Below are 21,276 nucleotides of genomic sequence, written 5' to 3'. Positions count from 1 at the left end.
CGCTGCTCCCGGCTCCTCATACACTCAGCTGTAGACAGTTCAGAACTGTCTCCACTAGATGGCGCTGGTCCCGGCTCCTCATACACTCAGCTATAGACAGTTCAGCACTGACACCACTACATGGCGCTGCTCCCGACTCCTCATATACTCAGCTGTAGACAGTACAGCACTACCACCACTATATGGCGCTGCTCCCGGCTCCTCATACAATCAGCTGTGGACAGTTCAGCACTGCCACCACTAGATGGCGCTGCTCCCGTCTCCTCATACACTCAGCTGTAGACAGTTCGGCGCTGCCACCACTAGATAGCGCTGCTCCCAGCTCCTCATACATTCCGCTGTAGACAGTTCAGCGCTGCCACCACTAGAAGGCGATGCTCTCGGCTCCTCATACACTCCGCTGTAAACAGTTCAGCGCTGCCACCACTAGATGGCGCTGCTCCCGGCTCCTCATTATCTCTGCTGTAGACAGTTCAGCACTGACACCACTAGATGGCGCTGCTCCCACCTCCTCATACACTCACTGTAGACAGTTCAGCACTGCCACCACTAGATGGAGCTGCTCCTGGTTCCTCATACAATCACTGTAGACAGTTCAGCACTGACACCACTAGATGGCGCTGCTCCCGGCTCCCCTTACTCTCCGCTGTAGACAGTTCAGTACTGCCACCACTAGATGGTGCTGCTCCCCGCTCCCCTTACTCTCCGCTGTAGGCAGTTCAGCACTGCCACCACTAGATGGCGCTGTTCCCGGCTCCTCATACACTCAGCTGTAGACAGTTCAGCACTGCCTCCACTAGATGGCGCTGCTCGCGTCTCCTCATACTCTCTGCTGTAGACAGTTCAGCACTGCCACCAATAGATGATGCTGCTCCCGGCTCCTCATACATTCAGCTGTAGACAGTTCAGCACTGCCACCACTAGATGGCGCTGCTCCCGGCTCCTCATAATCTCAGCTGTAGACAGTTCAGCACTGCCACCACTAGATGGCACTGCACCCAGCTCCTCATACACTCAGCTCTAGACAGCTCAGCACTGACAGCACTAGATGGCGCTGCACCCAGCTCCTCATACACTCAGCTGTAGACAATTCAGCACAGCCACCACTAGATGGCGCTACTCCCGACTCCTCATACACTCAGCTGTAGACAGTTCAGCACTGCCACCACTAGATTGCGCTGCACCCGGCTCCTCATACACTCTGCTGTAGACAGTTCAGCACTGCCACCACTAGATGGCGCTGCTCCCGGCTCCTCATACTCTCTGCTGTAGACACTTCAGCATTGCCAGCACTAGATGGCGCTGCACCCAGCTCCTCATACACTCAACTGTAGACAGTTCAGCACTGCCACCATTAGATCGCGCTGCTCCCGACTCCTCATACACTCAGCTGTAGACAGTTCAGCACTGCCACCACTAGATGGCGCTGCTCCCGGCTCCTCATACTCTCAGCTGTAGACAGTTCAGCACTGCCAGCACCAGATGGCGCTGCTCCCGACTCCTCATACACTCAGCTGTAGACAGTTCAGCACTGCCAGCACTAGATGGCGCTGCTCCCCTCTCCTCATACACTCCGCTGTAGACAGTTCAGCACTGTCACCACTAGATGGCACTGCTCCCGGCTCCTCATACTCTCTGCTGTAGACAGTTCAGCACTGCCATCACTAGATGGCGCTGCACCCGGCTCCTCATACACTCAGCTGTACACAGTTCAGCACTGCCACCACTAGATGGCGCTGCTCCCGGCTCCTCATACACTCAGCTGTAGACAGTTCAGCACTGTCACCACTAGATGGCGCTGCTCCCTGCTCCTCATACTCTCTGCTGTAGACAGTTCAGCACTGCCATCACTAGATGGCGCTGCTCCCGACTCCTCATACTCTCTGCTGTAGAAAGTGCAGCCCTGCCACCACTAGATGGCGCTGCACCCGGCTCCTCATACACTCAGCTGTAGACAGTTCAGCACTGCCACCACTAGATGACGCTGCTCCCGGCTCCTCATACACTCAGCTGTAGACAGTTCAGCACTGCCACCACTAGATGGCGCTGCTCCATGCTCCTCATACAATCAGCTGTAGACAGTTCAGCACTGCCACCACTAGATGGCGCTGCTCCCGACTCCTCATACGCTCTGCTGTAGACAGTGCAGCCCTGCCACCACTAGATGGCGATGCACCCGGCTCCTCATACACTCAGCTGTAGACAGTTCAGCACTGCCACCACTAGATGGCGCTGCTCTCGGCTCCTCATACACTCAGCTGTAGACAGTTTAGCTCTGCCACCACTAGATGGTGCTGCTCCCGGCTCCTCATACAATCAGCTGTAGACAGTTCAGCACTGCCACCATTAGATGGCGCTGCTCCCAGCTCCTCATACACTCTGCTGTATACACTTCAGCACAGACACCACTAGATGGCGCTGCACCCGGCTCTTCATACACTCTACTGTAGACAGTTCAGCACTGCCACCACTAGATGGCGCTGCTCCCGGCTCCTCATACACTCAGCTGTAGACAGTTCAGCACTGCCACCACTAGATGGCGATGCTCCCGGCTCCTCATACACTCTGCTGTAGACAGTGCAGCCCTGCCACCACTAGATGGCGCTGCACCTGGCTCCTCATACTCTCTGCTGTAGACAGTGCAGCCGTGCCACCACTAGATGGCGCTGCTCCCGGCTCCTCATACACTCTGCTGTATACACTTCAGCACTGCCACCACTAGATGGCGCTGCACCCGGCTCCTCATACACTCAGCTGTAGACAGTTCAGCACTGCCACCACTAGATGGCGCTGCTCCCGGCTCCTCATACACTCAGCTGTAGACAGTTCAGCACTGTCAACACTAGATGTCGCTGCACCCAGCTCCTCATACTCTCTGCTGTAGACAGTTCAGCCCTGCCACCACTAGATGGCGCTGCACCCGGCTCCTCATACTCTCTGCTGTAGACAGTTCAGCACTGCCATCACTAGATGGCGCTGCTCCCGGCTCCTCATACTCTCTGCTGTAGACAGTTCAGCACTGCCATCACTAGATGGCACTGCACCTGGCTCCTCATACACTCAGCTGTAGACAGTTCAGCACTGCCACCACTAGATGGCGCTGCTCCCGACTCCTCATACTCTCTGCTGTAGAAAGTGCAGCCCTGCCACCACTAGATGGCGCTGCACCCGGCTCCTCATACACTTAGCTGTAGACAGTTCAGCACTGCCATCACTAGATGGCGCTGTTCCCGGCTCCTCATACACTCAGCTGTAGACAGTTCAGCTCTGCCACCACTAGATGGTGCTGCTCCCGGCTCCTCATACACTCTGCTGTAGACAGTGCAGCCCTGTCACCACTAGATGGCGCTGCACCTGGCTCCTCATACCCTCTGCTGTAAACAGTGCAGCCCTGCCACCACTAGATGGTGCTGCACCCGGCTCCTCATACATTCATATGTAGACAGTTCAGCACTGCAACCACTAGATGGCGCTGCTCCCGACTCCTCATACTCTCTGCTGTAGACAGTGCAGCCCTGCCACCACTAGATGGCGCTGCTCCCGGCTCCTCATACACTCTGCTGTATACACTTCAGCACTGCCACCACTAGATGGCGCTGCACCCGGCTCCTCATACACTCAGCTGTAGACAGTTCAGCACTGCCACCACTAGATGGCGCTGCACCCGACTCCTCTTACTCTCTGCTGTAGACAGTGCAGCCCTGCCACCACTAGATGGCGCTGCTCCCGGCTCCTCATACACTCTGCTGTATACACTTCAGCACTGCCACCACTAGATGGCGCTGCTCCCGGCTCCTCATACTCTCTGCTGTAGACAGTTCAGCACTGCCACTACTAGATGGCGCTGCACCCGGCTCCTCATACACTCAGCTGTAGACAGTTCAGCACTGCCACCACAAGATGGCGCTGCTCCCGACTCCTCATGCTCTCTGCTGTTGACAGAGCAGCCCTGCCACCACTAGATGGCGCTGCACCCGGCTCCTCACACACTCAGCTGTAGACAGTTCAGCATTGCCACCACTAGATGGCGCTGCTCCCGGCTCCTCATACACTCAGCTGTAGACAGTTCAGCACTGCCACCACTAGATGGCGCTGCTCCCGGCTCCTCATACAATCAGTTGTAGACAGTTCAGCACTGCCACCACTAGATGGCGATACTCCCGACTCCTCATACTCTCTGCTGTAGACAGTGCAGCCCTGCCACCACTAGATGGCGCTGCACCTGGCTCCTCATACACTCAGCTGTAGACAGTTCAGCACTGCTACCACTAGATGGCGCTGCACCCAGCTCTCCATACACTCAGCTGTAGACAGTTCAGCACTGCCACCACTAGATGGCGCTGCTCCCGGCTCCTCATACACTCAGCTGTAGACAGTTCAGCTCTGCCACCACTAGATGGTGCTGCTCCCGGCTCCTCATAGAATCAGCTGTAGACAGTTCAGCACTGCCACCACTAGATGGCGCTGCTCCCAGCTCCTCATACACTCTGCTTTATACACTTCAGCACTGCCACCACTAGATGGCGTTGCACCCGGCTCCTCATACACTCAGCTGTAGACAATTCAGCACTGCCACCACTAGATGGCGATACTCCCGGCTCCTCATACACTCTGCTGTAGACAGTGCGACCCTGCCACCACTAGATGGCACTGCACCTGGCTCCTCATACTCTCTGCTGTAGACAGTTCAGCACTGCCAACACTAGATGGCGCTGCTCCCGACTCCACATACTCTCTGCTGTAGACAGTGCAGCCCTGCCACCACTAGATGGCGCTGCACCCGGCTCCTCATACACTCAGCTGTAGACAGTTCAGCACTGCCACCACTAGATGGCGCTGCTCCCGGCTCCTCATACACTCAGCTGTAGACAGTTCAGCTCTGCCACCATTAGATGGCGCTGCTCCCGGCTCCTCATACTCTCTGCTGTAGACAGTTCAGCACTGCCACCACTAGATGGCGCTGCTCCCAGCTCCTCATATACTCTGCTGTATACACTTCAGCACTGCCACCACTAGATGGCGCTGCACCCGGCTCCTCATACACTCAGCTGTAGACAGTTCAGCACTGCCACCACTAGATGGCGATGCTCCCGGCTCCTCATACACTCTGCTGTAGACAGTGCAGCCCTGCCACCACTAGATGGCGCTGCACCTGGCTCCTCATACTCTCTGCTGTAGACAGTGCAGCCCTGCCACCACTAGATGGCGCTGCTCCCGGCTCCTCATACACTCTGCTGTATACACTTCAGCACTGCCACCACTAGATGGCGCTGCACCCGGCTCCTCATACACTCAGCTGTAGACAGTTCAGCACTGCCACCACTAGATGGCGCTGCTCCCGGCTCCTCATACACTCAGCTGTAGACAGTTCAGCACTGTCACCACTAGATGTCGCTGCACCCGGCTCCTCATACTCTCTGCTGTAGACAGTTCAGCCCTGCCACCACTAGATGGCGCTGCACCCGGCTCCTCATACTCTCTGCTGTAGACAGTTCAGCACTGCCATCACTAGATGGCGCTGCTCCCGGCTCCTCATACTCTCTGCTGTAGACAGTTCAGCACTGCCATCACTAGATGGCGCTGCACCTGGCTCCTCATACACTCAGCTGTAGACAGTTCAGCACTGCCACCACTAGATGGTGCTGCTCCCGGCTCCTCATACACTCTGCTGTAGACATTGCAGTCCTGCCACCACTAGATGGTGCTGCACCTGGCTCCTCATACTCTCTGCTGTAAACAGTGCAGCCCTGCCACCACTAGATGGTGCTGCACCCGGCTCCTCATACATTCATATGTAGACAGTTCAGCACTGCCACCACTAGATGGCGCTGCTCCCGACTCCTCATACTCTCTGCTGTAGACAGTGCAGCCTTGCCACCACTAGATGGCGCTGCTCCCGGCTCCTCATACACTCTGCTGTATACACTTCAGCACTGCCACCACTAGATGGCGCTGCACCCGGCTCCTCATACACTCAGCTGTAGACAGTTCAGCACTGCCACCACTAGATGGCGCTGCTCCTGGCTCCTCATACACTCTGCTGTATACACTTCAGCACTGCCACCACTAGATGGCGCTGCTCCCGGCTCCTCATACTCTCTGCTGTAGACAGTTCAGCACTGCCACCACTAGATGGCGCTGCACCCGGCTCCTCATACACTCAGCTGTAGACAGTTCAGCACTGCCACCACAAGATGGCGCTGCTCCCGATTCCTCATACTCTCGGCTGTTGACAGTGCAGCCCTGCCACCACTAGATGGCGCTGCACCCGGCTCCTCATACACTAAGCTGTAGACAGTTCAGCACTGCCATCACTAGATGGCACTGCTCCCGGCTCCTCATGCACTCAGCTGTAGACAGTTCAGCACTGCCACCACTAGATGGCGCTGCTCCCGGCTCCTCATACAATCAGCTGTAGACAGTTCAGCACTGCCACCACTAGATGGCGCTACTCCCGACTCCTCATACTCTCTGCTGTAGACAGTGCAGCCCTGCCACCACTAGATGCGCTGCACCCGGCTCCTCATACACTCAGCTGTAGACAGTTCAGCACTGCTACCACTAGATGGCGCTGCACCCAGCTCCTCATACACTCAGCTGTAGACAGTTCAGCACTGCCACCACTAGATGGCGCTGCTCCCGGCTCCTCATACACTCAGCTGTAGACAGTTCAGCTCTGCCACCACTAGATGGTGCTGCTCCCGGCTCCTCATAGAATCAGCTGTAGACAGTTCAGCACTGCCACCACTAGATGGCGCTGCTCCCAGCTCCTCATACACTCTGCTTTATACACTTCAGCACTGCCACCACTAGATGGCGCTGCACCCGGCTCTTCATACACTCAGCTGTAGACAATTCAGCACTGCCACCACTAGATGGCGATACTCCCGGCTCCTCATACACTCTGCTGTAGACAGTGCAGCCCTGCCACCACTAGATGGCGCTGCACCTGGCTCCTCATACTCTCTGCTGTAGAGAGTTCAGCACTGCCAACACTAGATGGCGCTGCTCCCGACTCCTCATACTCTCTGCTGTAGACAGTGCAGCCCTGCCACCACTAGATGGCGCTGCACCCGGCTCCTCATACACTCAGCTGTAGACAGTTCAGCACTGCCACCACTAGATGACGCTGCTCCCGGCTCCTCATACACTCAGCTGTAGACAGTTCAGCTCTGCCACAACTAGATGGCGCTGCTCCCGGCTCCTCATACTCTCTGCTGTAGACAGTTCAGCACTGCCACCACTAGATGGCGCTGCTCCCAGCTCCTCATACACTCTGCTGTATACACTTCAGCACTGCCACCACTAGATGGCGCTGCACCCGGCTCCTCATACACTCAGCTGTAGACAGTTCAGCACTGCCACCACTAGATGGCGATGCTCCCGGCTCCTCATACACTCTGTTGTAGACAGTGCAGCCCTGCCACCACTAGATGGCGCTGCACCTGGCTCCTCATACTCTCTGCTGTAGACAGTGCAGCCCTGCCACCACTAGATGGTGCTGCACCCGGCTCCTCATACACTCATATGTAGACAGTTTAGCACTGCCACCACTAGATGGCGCTACTCCCGACTCCTCATACTCTCTGCTGTAGACAGTGCAGCCCTGCCACCACTAGATGGTGCTGCTCCCGGCTCCTCATACCCTCTGCTGTATACACTTCAGCACTGCCACCACTAGATGGCGCTGCACCCGGCTCCTCCTACACTCTGCTGTAGACAGTTCAGCACTGCCACCACTAGATGGCGCTGCTCCCGGCTACTCATACTCTCTGCTGTAGACAGTGCAGCCCTGCCACCACTAGATGGCGCTGCACCCGGCTCCTCATACACTCAGCTGTAGACAGTTCAGCACTGCCACCACTAGATGGCGGTGCTCCCGACTCCTCATACTCTCTGCTGTAGACAGTGCAGCCCTGCCACCACTAGATGGCGCTGCACCTGGCTCCTCATACACTCAGCTGTAGACAGTTCAGCACTGCCACCACTAGATGGCGCTGCTCCCGGCTCCTCATACAATCAGCTGTAGACAGTTCAGCACTGACACAACTAGATGGCGCTACTCCCGACTCCTCATACTCTCTGCTGTAGACAGTGCAGCCCTGCCACCACTAGATGGCGCTGCACCTGGCTCCTCATACACTCAGCTGTAGACAGTTCAGCACTGCCACCACTAGATGGCGCTGCACCCGGCTCCTCATACACTCAGCTGTAGACAGTTCAGCACTGCTACCACTAGATGGCGCTGCACCCAGCTCCTCATACACTCAGCTGTAGACAGTTTAGCACTGCCACCACTAGATGGCGCTGCTCCCGACTCCTCATACACTCAGCTGTAGACAGTTCAGCTCTGCCACCACTAGATGGTGCTGCTCCCGACTCCTCATAGAATCAGCTGTAGACAGTTCAGCACTGCCACCACTAGATGGCGCTGCTCCCAGCTCCTCATACACTCTGCTTTATACACTTCAGCACTGCCACCACTAGATGGCGCTGCACCCGGCTCCTCATACACTCAGCTGCAGACAGTTCAGCACTGCCACCACTAGATGGCGATGCTCCCGGCTCCTCATACACTCTGCTGTAGACAGTGCAGCCCTGCCACCACTAGATCGCGCTGCACCTGGCTCCTCATACTCCCTGCTGTAGACAGTGCAGCCCTGCCACCACTAGATGGCGCTGCACCCGGCTCCTCATACACTCATATGTAGACAGTTCAGCACTGCCACCACTAGATGGCGCTGCTCCCGACTCCTCATACTCTCTGCTGTAGACAGTGCAGCCCTGCCACCACTAGATGGCGCTGCTCCCGGCTCCTCATACACTCTGCTGTATACACTTCAGCACTGCCACCACTAGATGGCGCTGCACCCGGCTCCTCATACACTCAGCTGTAGACAGTTCACCATTGCCACCACTAGATGGCGCTGCTCCCGGCTCCTCATACTCTCTGCTGTAGACAGTTCAGCACTGCCACCACTAGATGATGCTGCTCCCGGCTCCTCATACTCTCCGCTGTAGACAGTTCATCACTGCAACCACTAGATGGCGCTGCTCCCGGCTCCTCATACACTCCGCTGTAGACAGTTCAGCACTGCCAGCACTAGATGGCGCTGCTCCCGGCTCCTCATACACTCCGCTGTAGACAGTTCAGCACTGCCAGCACTAGATGGCGCTGCTCTCGGCTCCTCATACACTCCGCTGTAGACAGTTCATCACTGCCAACACTAGATGGCGCTGCTCCCGGCTCCTCATACACTCTGCTGTAGACAGTGCAGCCCTGCCACCACTAGATGGCGCTGCACCTGGCTCCTCATACTCTCTGCTGTAGACAGTGCAGCCCTGCCACCACTAGATGGCGCTGCTCCCGACTCCTCATACTCTCTGCTGTAGACAGTTCAGCAATGCCACCACTAGATGGCGCTGCTTCCGACTCCTCATACTCTCTGCTGTAGACAGTTCAGCACTACCACCACTAGATGGCGCTGCTCCCGACTCCTCATTATCTCTCCTGTAGACAGTTCAGCACTGCCACCACTAGACGGCGCTGCTCCCGGCTCCTCATACACTCAGCTGTAGACAGTTCAGAACTGACACCACTAGATGGTGCTGCTCCCGGCTCCTCATACTCTCCGCTGTAGACAGTTCAGCACTGCCACCACTAGATGGCGCTGCTCCCGGATCCTCTTACACTCAGCTGTAGACAGTTCAGCACTGCCACCACTAGATGGCGCTGTTCCCAACTCCTCATAAACTCAGCTGTAGACAGTACAGCACTACCACCACTAGATGGCGCTGCTCCCGGCTCCTCATACAATCAGCTGTGGACAGTTGAGCACTGCCACCACTACATGGCGCTGCATCCGGCTCCTTATACTCTCTGCTGTAGACAGTTCAGCACTGCCACCACTAGATGGCGCTGCTCCCGGCTCCTCATACACTCAGCTGTAGACAGTTCAGCGCTGCCACCACTAGATGGCGCTGCTCCAGGCTCCTCATTATCTCTGCTGTAGACAGTTCAGCACTGGCACCACTAGAGGGCGCTGCTCCTGGCTCCTCATACACTCACTGTAGACAGTTCAGCACTACCACCACTAGATGGCGCTGCACCCGGCTCCTCATACTCTCCGCTGTAGACAGTTCAGCACTGCCACCACTAGATGGCGCTGCTCCCGACTCCTCATACAATCAGCTATAGATAGTTCAGGAGTGACAGCACTAGATGGCGCTGCTCCCGGCTCCTCATACACTCTGCTGTAGACAGTTCAGCACTGCCACCACTAGATGGCGCTGCTCCTGGCTCCTCATACACTCTGCTGTAGACAATTCAGCACTGCCACCACTAGATGGCGCTGCTCCCGACTCCTCATAGTCTCTGCTGTAGACAGTTCAGCACTGACACCACTAGATGGCACTGCTCCCGACTCCTCCTACTCTCTGCTGTAGACAGATCAGCACTGCCACCACTAGATGGCGCTGCACCCGGCTCCACATACACTCAGCTGTGGACAGTTCAGCCCTGCCACCACTAGATGGCGCTGCAACCGGCTCCTCATACACTCAGCTGTAGACAGTGCAGCCCTACCACCACTAGATGGCGCTGCACCCGGCTCCTCATACACTCAGCTGTAGACAGTTCAGCACTGCCACCACTAGATGGCGCTGCTCCCGGCTCCTCATACACTCAGCTGTAGACAGTTCAGCACTGCCACCACTAGATGGCGCTGCTCCCGGCTCCTCATACAATCAGCTGTAGACAGTTCAGCACTGCCACCACTAGATGGCGCTGCTCCCGACTCCTCATACACTCTGCTGTAGACAGTGCAGCCCTGCCACCACTAGATGGCGCTGCACCCGGCTCCTCGTACACTCAGCTGTAGACAGTTCAGCACTGCCAGCACTAGATGGCGCTGCTCCCGGCTCCTCATACACTCAGCTGTAGACAGTTCAGCTCTGCCACCACTAGATGGTGCTGCTCCCGGCTCCTCATACAATCAGCTGTAGACAGTTCAGCACTGCCACCACTAGATGGCGCTGCACCCGGCTCCTCATACACTCATATGTAGACAGTTCAGCACTGCCACCACTAGATGGCGCTGCTCCCGACTCCTCATACTCTCTGCTGTAGACAGTTCAGGACTGCCACCACTAGATGATGCTGCTCCCGGCTCCTCATACTCTCCGCTGTAGACAGTTCATCACTGCCACCACTAGATGGCGCTGCTCCCGGCTCCTCATACACTCCGCTGTAGACAGTTCAGCACTGCCAGCACTAGATGGCGCTGCTCCCGGCTCCTCATACACTCCGCTGTAGACAGTTCAGCACTGCCAGCACTAGATGGCGCTGCTCCCGGCTCCTCATACACTCCGCTATAGACAGTTCATCACTGCCACCACTAGATGGCGCTGCTCCCGTCTCCTCATACACTCCGCTGTAGACAGTTCATCAAAGCCACCACTAGATGGCGCTGCTCCCGGCTCTTCATACACTCTGCTGTAGACAGTGCAGCCCTGCCACCACTAGATGGCGCTGCACCTGGCTCCTCATACTCTCTGCTGTAGACAGTGCAGCCCTGCCACCACTAGATGGCGATGCTCCCGACTCCTCATACTCTCTGCTGTAGACAGTTCAGCACTGCCACCACTAGATGGCGCTGCTTCCGACTCCTCATACTCTCTGCTGTAGACAGTTCAGCACTGCCACCACTAGATGGCGCTGCTCCCGACTCCTCATTATCTCTCCTGTAGACAGTTCAGCACTGCCACCACTAGATGGCGCTGCTCCCGGCTCCTCATACACTCAGCTGTAGACAGTTCAGAACTGAAACCACAGATGGCGCTGCTCCCGGCTCCTCATACTCTCCGCTGTAGACAGTTCAGCACTGCCACCACTAGATGGCGCTGCTCCCGGCTCCTCATACACTCAGCTGTAGACAGTTCAGAACTGTCTCCACTAGATGGCGCTGGTCCCGGCTCCTCATACACTCAGCTATAGACAGTTCAGCACTGCCACCACTACATGGCGCTGCTCCCGACTCCTCATATACTCAGCTGTAGACAGTACAGCACTACCACCACTATATGGCGCTGCTCCCGGCTCCTCATACAATCAGCTGTGGACAGTTCAGCACTGCCACCACTAGATGGCGCTGCTCCCGGCTCCTCATACACTCAGCTGTAGACAGTTCGGCGCTGCCACCACTAGATAGCGCTGCTCCCAGCTCCTCATACATTCCGCTGTAGACAGTTCAGCGCTGCCACCACTAGAAGGCGATGCTCTCGGCTCCTCATACACTCCGCTGTAGACAGTTCAGCGCTGCCACCACTAGATGGCGCTGCTCCCGGCTCCTCATTATCTCTGCTGTAGACAGTTCAGCACTGTCACCACTAGATGGCGCTGCTCCCGCCTCCTCATACACTCACTGTAGACAGTTCAGCACTGCCACCACTAGATGGAGCTGCTCCTGGTTCCTCATACAATCACTGTAGACAGTTCAGCACTGACACCACTAGATGGCGCTGCTCCCGGCTCCCCTTACTCTCCGCTGTAGACAGTTCAGTACTGCCACCACTAGATGGTGCTGCTCCCCGCTCCCCTTACTCTCCGCTGTAGGCAGTTCAGCACTGCCACCACTAGATGGCGCTGTTCCCGGCTCCTCATACACTCAGCTGTAGACAGTTCAGCACTGCCTCCACTAGATGGCGCTGCTCGCGTCTCCTCATACTCTCTGCTGTAGACAGTTCAGCACTGCCACCAATAGATGATGCTGCTCCCGGCTCCTCATACATTCAGCTGTAGACAGTTCAGCACTGCCACCACTAGATGGCGCTGCTCCCGGCTCCTCATAATCTCAGCTGTAGACAGTTCAGCACTGCCACTACTAGAAGGCACTGCACCCAGCTCCTCATACACTCAGCTCTAGACAGCTCAGCACTGACAGCACTAGATGGCGCTACTCCCGACTCCTCATACACTCAGCTGTAGACAGTTCAGCACTGCCACCACTAGATGGCGCTGCACCCGGCTCCTCATACACTCTGCTGTAGACAGTTCAGCACTGCCACCACTAGATGGCGCTGCTCCCGGCTCCTCATACTCTCTGCTGTAGACACTTCAGCATTGCCAGCACTAGATGGCGCTGCACCCAGCTCCTCATACACTCAACTGTAGACAGTTCAGCACTGCCACCACTAGATCGCGCTGCTCCCGACTCCTCATACAGTCAGCTGTAGACAGTTCAGCACTGCCACCACTAGATGGCGCTGCTCCCGGCTCCTCATACTCTCAGCTGTAGACAGTTCAGCACTGCCAGCACTAGATGGCGCTGCTCCCGACTCCTCATACACTCAGCTGTAGACAGTTCAGCACTGCCAGCACTAGATGGCGCTGCTCCCCTCTCCTCATACACTCCGCTGTAGACAGTTCAGCACTGTCACCACTAGATGGCACTGCTCCCGGCTCCTCATACTCTCTGCTGTAGACAGTTCAGCACTGCCATCACTAGATGGCGCTGCACCCGGCTCCTCATACACTCAGCTGTACACAGTTCAGCACTGCCACCACTAGATGGCGCTGCTCCCGGCTCCTCATACACTCAGCTGTAGACAGTTCAGCACTGTCACCACTAGATGGCGCTGCTCCCTGCTCCTCATACTCTCTGCTGTAGACAGTTCAGCACTGCCATCACTAGATGGCGCTGCTCCCGACTCCTCATACTCTCTGCTGTAGAAAGTGCAGCCCTGCCACCACTAGATGGCGCTGCACCCGGCTCCTCATACACTCAGCTGTAGACAGTTCAGCACTGCCACCACTAGATGGCGCTGCTCCCGGCTCCTCATACGCTCAGCTGTAGACAGTTCAGCACTGCCACCACTAGATGGCGCTGCTCCATGCTCCTCATACAATCAGCTGTAGACAGTTCAGCACTGCCACCACTAGATGGCGCTGCTCCCGACTCCTCATACGCTCTGCTGTAGACAGTGCAGCCCTGCCACCACTAGATGGCGATGCACCCGGCTCCTCATACACTCAGCTGTAGACAGTTCAGCACTGCCACCACTAGATGGTGCTTCTCCCGGCTCCTCATACAATCAGCTGTAGACAGTTCAGCACTGCCACCATTAGATGGCGCTGCTCCCAGCTCCTCATACACTCTGCTGTATACACTTCAGCACAGACACCACTAGATGGCGCTGCACCCGGCTCTTCATACACTCTACTGTAGACAGTTCAGCACTGCCACCACTAGATGGCGCTGCTCCCGGCTCCTCATACACTCAGCTGTAGACAGTTCAGCACTGCCACCACTAGATGGCGATGCTCCCGGCTCCTCATACACTCTGCTGTAGACAGTGCAGCCCTGCCACCACTAGATGGCGCTGCACCTGGCTCCTCATACTCTCTGCTGTAGACAGTGCAGCCGTGCCACCACTAGATGGCGCTACTCCCGGCTCCTCATACACTCTGCTGTATACACTTCAGCACTGCCACCACTAGATGGCGCTGCACCCGGCTCCTCATACACTCAGCTGTAGACAGTTCAGCACTGCCACCACTAGATGGCGCTGCTCCCGGCTCCTCATACACTCAGCTGTAGACAGTTCAGCACTGTCAACACTAGATGTCGCTGCACCCAGCTCCTCATACTCTCTGCTGTAGACAGTTCAGCCCTGCCACCACTAGATGGCGCTGCACCCGGCTCCTCATACTCTCTGCTGTAGACAGTTCAGCACTGCCATCACTAGATGGCGCTGCTCCCGGCTCCTCATACTCTCTGCTGTAGACAGTTCAGCACTGCCATCACTAGATGGCACTGCACGTGGCTCCTCATACACTCAGCTGTAGTCAGTTCAGCACTGCCACCACTAGATGGCGCTGCTCCCGACTCCTCATACTCTCTGCTGTAGACAGTGCAGCCCTGCCACCACTAGATGGCGCTGCACCCGGCTCCTCATACACTCAGCTGTAGACAGTTCAGCACTGCCACCACTAGATGGCGCTGCTCCCGGCTCCTCATACACTCAGCTGTAGACAGTTTAGCACTGCCACCACTAGATGGCGCTGCTCCCGGCTCCTCATACAATCAGCTGTAGACAGTTCAGCACTGCCAACACTAGATGGCGCTGCTCCCGACTCCTCATACTCTCTGCTGTAGAAAGTGCAGCCCTGCCACCACTAGATGGCGCTGCACCCGGCTCCTCATACACTTAGCTGTAGACAGTTCAGCACTGCCACCACTAGATGGCGCTGTTCCCGGCTCCTCATACACTCAGCTGTAGACAGTTCAGCTCTGCCACCACTAGATGGTGCTGCTCCCGGCTCCTCATACACTCTGCTGTAGACAGTGCAGCCCTGTCACCACTAGATGGCGCTGCACCTGGCTCCTCATACCCTCTGCTGTAAACAGTGCAGCCCTGCCACCACTAGATGGTGCTGCACCCGGCTCCTCATACATTCATATGTAGACAGTTCAGCACTGCCACCACTAGATGGCGCTGCTCCCGACTCCTCATACTCTCTGCTGTAGACAGTGCAGCCCTGCCACCACTAGATGGCGCTGCTCCCGGCTCCTCATACACTCTGCTGTATACACTTCAGCACTGCCACCACTAGATGGCGCTGCACCCGGCTCCTCATACACTCAGCTGTAGACAGTTCAGCACTGCCACCACTAGATGGCGCTGCACCCGACTCCTCTTACTCTCTGCTGTAGACAGTGCAGCCCTGCCACCACTAGATGGCGCTGCTCCCGGCTCCTCATACACTCTGCTGTATACACTTCAGCACTGCCACCACTAGATGGCGCTGCTCCCGGCTCCTCATACTCTCTGCTGTAGACAGTTCAGCACTGCCACTACTAGATGGCGCTGCACCCGGCTCCTCATACACTCAGCTGTAGACAGTTCAGCACTGCCACCACAAGATGGCGCTGCTCCCGACTCCTCATGCTCTCTGCTGTTGACAGAGCAGCCCTGCCACCACTAGATGGCGCTGCACCCGGCTCCTCATACACTCAGCTGTAGACAGTTCAGCACTGCCACCACTAGATGGCGCTGCTCCCGGCTCCTCATACACTCAGCTGTAGACAGTTCAGCACTGCCACCACTAGATGGCGCTGCTCCCGGCTCCTCATACAATCAGTTGTAGACAGTTCAGCACTGCCACCACTAGATGGCGATACTCCCGACTCCTCATACTCTCTGCTGTAGACAGTGCAGCCCTGCCACCACTAGATGGCGCTGCACCTGGCTCCTCATACACTCAGCTGTAGACAGTTCAGCACTGCTACCACTAGATGGCGCTGCACCCAGCTCCTCATACACTCAGCTGTAGACAGTTCAGCACTGCCACCACTAGATGGCGCTGCTCCCGGCTCCTCATACACTCAGCTGTAGACAGTTCAGCTCTGCCACCACTAGATGGTGCTGCTCCCGGCTCCTCATAGAATCAGCTGTAGACAGTTCAGCACTGCCACCACTAGATGGCGCTGCTCCCAGCTCCTCATACACTCTGCTTTATACACTTCAGCACTGCCACCACTAGATGGCGCTGCACTCGGCTCCTCATACACTCAGCTGTAGACAATTCAGCACTGCCACCACTAGATGGCGATGCTCCCGGCTCCTCATACACTCTGCTGTAGACAGTGCGACCCTGCCACCACTAGATGGCACTGCACCTGGCTCCTCATACTCTCTGCTGTAGACAGTTCAGCACTGCCAACACTAGATGGCGCTGCTCCCGACTCCACATACTCTCTGCTGTAGACAGTGCAGCCCTGCCACCACTAGATGGCGCTGCACCCGGCTCCTCATACACTCAGCTGTAGACAGTTCAGCACTGCCACCACTAGATGGCGCTGCTCCCGGCTCCTCATACACTCAGCTGTAGACAGTTCAGCTCTGCCACCATTAGATGGCGCTGCTCCCGGCTCCTCATACTCTCTGCTGTAGACAGTTCAGCACTGCCACCACTAGATGGTGCTGCTCCCAGCTCCTCATGCACTCTGCTGTATACACTTCAGCACTGCCACCACTAGATGGCGCTGCACCCGGCTCCTCATACACTCAGCTGTAAACAGTTCAGCACTGCCACCACTAGATGGCGATGCTCCCGGCTCCTCATACACTCTGCTGTAGACAGTGCAGCCCTGCCACCACTAGATGGCGCTGCACCTGGCTCCTCATACTCTCTGCTGTAGACAGTGCAGCCCTGCCACCACTAGATGGTGCTGCACCCGGCTCCTCATACACTCATATGTAGACAGTATAGCACTGCCACCACTAGATGGCGCTACTCCCGACTCCTCATACTCTCTGCTGTAGACAGTGCAGCCCTGCCACCACTAGATGGCGCTGCTCCCGGCTCCTCATACACTCTGCTGTATACACTTCAGCACTGCCACCATTAGATGGCGCTGCACCCGGCTCCTCATACACTCTGCTGTAGACAGTTCAGCACTGCCACCACTAGATGGCGCTGCTCCCGGCTACTCATACTCTCTGCTGTAGACAGTGCAGCCCTGCCACCACTAGATGGCGCTGCACCCGGCTCCTCATACACTCAGCTGTAGACAGTTCAGCACTGCCACCACTAGATGGCGCTGCTCCCGACTCCTCATACTCTCTGCTGTAGACAGTGCAGCCCTGCCACCACTAGATGGCGCTGCACCTGGCTCCTTATACACTCAGCTGTAGACAGTTCAGCACTGCCACCACTAGATGTCGCTGCTCCCGGCTCCTCATACACTCAGCTGTAGACAGTTCAGCACTGCCACCACTAGATGGCGCTGCTCCCAGCTTCTCATACAATCAGCTGTAGACAGTTCAGCACTGCCACAACTAGATGGCGCTCCTCCCGACTCCTCATACTCTCTGCTGTAGACAGTGCAGCCCTGCCACCACTAGATGGCGCTGCACCCGGCTCCTCATACACTCAGCTGTAGACAGTTCAGCACTGCTACCACTAGATGGCGCTGCACCCAGCTCCTCATACACTCAGCTGTAGACAGTTCAGCAGTGCCACCACTAGATGGCGCTGCTCCCGGCTCCTCATACACTCAGCTGTAGACAGTTCAGCTCTGCCACCACTAGATGGTGCTGCTCCCGGCTCCTCATAGAATCAGCTGTAGACAGTTCAGCACTGCCACCACTAGATGGCGCTGCTCCCAGCTCCTCATACACTCTGCTTTATACACTTCAGCACTGCCACCACTAGATGGCGCTGCACTCGGCTCCTCATAAACTCAGCTGTAGACAGTTCAGCACTGCCACCACTAGATGGCGATGCTCCCGGCTCCTCATACACTCTGCTGTAGACAGTGCAGCCCTGCCACCACTATATGGCGCTGCACCTGGCTCCTCATACTCCCTGCTGTAGACAGTGCAGCCCTGCCACCACTAGATGGCGCTGCACCCGGCTCCTCATACACTCATATGTAGACAGTTCAGCACTGCCACCACTAGATGGCGCTGCTCCCGACTCCTCATACTCTCTGCTGTAGACAGTGCAGCCCTGCCACCACTAGATGGCGCTGCTCCCGGCTCCTCATACACTCTGCTGTATACACCTCAGCACTGCCACCACTAGATGGCGCTGCACCCGGTTCCTCATACACTCAGCTGTAGACAGTTCACCACTGCCACCACTAGATGGCGCTGCTCCCAGCTCCTCATACTCTCTGCTGTAGACAGTTCAGCACTGCCACCACTAGATGATGCTGCTCCCGGCTCCTCATACTCTCAGCTGTAGACAGTTCATCACTGCCACCACTAGATGGCGCTGCTCCCGGCTCCTCATACACTCCGCTGTAGACAGTTCAGCACTGCCAGCACTAGATGGCGCTGCTCCCGGCTCCTCATACACTCCGCTGTAGACAGTTCAGCACTGCCAGCACTAGATGGTGCTGCTCCCGGCTCCTCATACACTCCGCTGTAGACAGTTCATCACTGCCAACACTAGATGGCGCTGCTCCCGGCTCCTCATACACTCTGCTGTAGACAGTGCAGCCCTGCCACCACTAGATGGCGCTGCTCCCGACTCCTCATACTCTCTGCTGTAGACAGTTCAGCACTGCCACCACTAGATGGCGCTGCTTCCGACTCCTCATACTCTCTGCTGTAGACAGTTCAGCACTGCCACCACTAGATGGCGCTGCTCCCGACTCCTCATTATCTCTCCTGTAGACAGTTCAGCACTGCCACCACTAGATGGCGCTGCTCCCGGCTCCTCATACACTCAGCTGTAGACAGTTCAGAACTGACACCACTAGATGGTGCTGCTCCCGGCTCCTCATACTCTCCGCTGTAGACAGTTCAGCACTGCCACCACTAGATGGCGCTGCTCCCGGATCCTCTTACACTCAGCTGTAGACAGTTCAGCACTGCCACCACTAGATGGCGCTGCTCCCGACTCCTCATAAACTCAGCTGTAGACAGTACAGCACTACCATCACTAGATGGCGCTGCTCCCGGCTCCTCATACAATCAGCTGTGGACAGTTGAGCACTGCCACCACTAGATGGCGCTGCATCCGGCTCCTTATACTCTCTGATGTAGACAGTTCAGCACTGCCACCACTAGATGGCGCTGCTCTCGGCTCCTCATACACTCAGCTGTAGACAGTTCAGCGCTGCCACCACTAGATGACGCTGCTCCCAGTTCCTCATACACTCCGCTGTAGATAGTTCAGCGCTGGCACCACTAGATGGCGTTGGTCTCGGCTCCTCATACACTCCGCTGTAGACAGTTCAGCGCTGCCACCACTAGATGGCGCTGCTCCAGGCTTCTCATTATCTCTGCTGTAGACAGTTCAGCACTGACACCACTAGATGGCGCTGCTCCTGGCTCCTCATACACTCACTGTAGACAGTTCAGCACTGCCACCACTAGATGGAACTGCACCCGGCTCCTCATACTCTCAGCTGTAGACAGTTCAGCACTGCCACCACTAGATGGAGCTGCTCCCGACTCCTCATACAATCAGCTATAGACAGTTCAGCACTGCCACCACTAGATGGCGCTGCTCCCGGCTCCTCATACACTCAGCTGTAGACAGTTCAGCACTGACACCACTAGATGACGCTGCTCCCGGCTCCTCATACACTCAGCTGTAGACAGTTCTGCACGGCCACCACTAGATGGTGATGCTCCCGTCTCCTCATACATTCCGCTTTAGACAGTTCAGCACTGCCACCACTAGATGGCGCTGCTCCCAGCTCCTCATACACTCAGCTGTAGACAGTTCAGGACTGACAGCACTAGATGGCGCTGCTCCCGGCTCCTCATACACTCTGCTGTAGACAGTTCAGCACTGCCACCACTAGATGGCGCTGCTCCTGGCTCCTCATACAATCAGCTGTAGACTGTTCCGCACTGCCACCACTAGATGGTGCTGCTCCCGGCTCTTCACACAATCAGCTGTAGACAGTTCAGCACTGCCACCACTAGATGGCGCTGCTCCTGGCTCCTCATACACTCAGCTGTAGACAGTTCAGCACTGACACCACTAGATGGCGCTGCTCCCGGCTCCTCATACTCTCTGCTGTAGACAGTTCGGCACAGGCACCACTAGATGGCGCTGCTCCTGGCTCCCCATACACTCAACTGTAGACAGTTCAGCATTGCCACCACTAGATGGCGCTGCTCCTGGCATATCATACACTCAGCTGTAGACAGTTCAGCACTGCTACCACTAGATGGCGCTGCTCCCGGCTCCTCTTACTCTCCGCTGTAGACAGTTCAGCACTGCCACAACTAGATGGCGCTGCTCCCGGCTCCTCATACACTCAGCTGTAGACAGTTCAGCACTGCCACCACTAGATGGCGCTGCTCCCTGCTCCTCATACACTCTGCTGTAGACAGTTCAGCACTGCCACCACTAGATGGCGCGGCTCCCGTCTCCTCATACACTCTGCTGTAGACAGTTCAGCACTGCCACCACTAGATGGCGCTTCTCCCGACTCCTCATACACTCAGCTGTAGACAATTCAGCACTGCCACCACTAGATGGTGCTGCTCCTTGCTCCTCATACACTCAGCTGTAGACAGTTCAGCACTGCCACCACTAGATGGCGCTGCTCCCGGCTCCTCATACACTCTGCTGTAGACAGTTCAGCACTGCCACCACTAGATGGCGATGCTCCCGACTCCTCATACTCTCTGCTGTAGACAGTTCAGCACTGCTACCACTAGATGGCGCTGCTCCCGACTCCTCATACTCTCTGCTGTAGACAGTTCAGCACTGCCACCACTAGATGGCACTGCTCCCGGCTCCTC

The sequence above is a fragment of the Phyllobates terribilis genome, unplaced genomic scaffold (assembly GCF_046119375.1).
Source record: "Phyllobates terribilis strain yellow unplaced genomic scaffold, ASM4611937v1 Scaffold_1__5_contigs__length_1240528914, whole genome shotgun sequence".
NCBI lineage: Eukaryota > Metazoa > Chordata > Amphibia > Anura > Dendrobatidae > Phyllobates > Phyllobates terribilis.
This window is presented reverse-complemented; position numbering follows the sequence as displayed.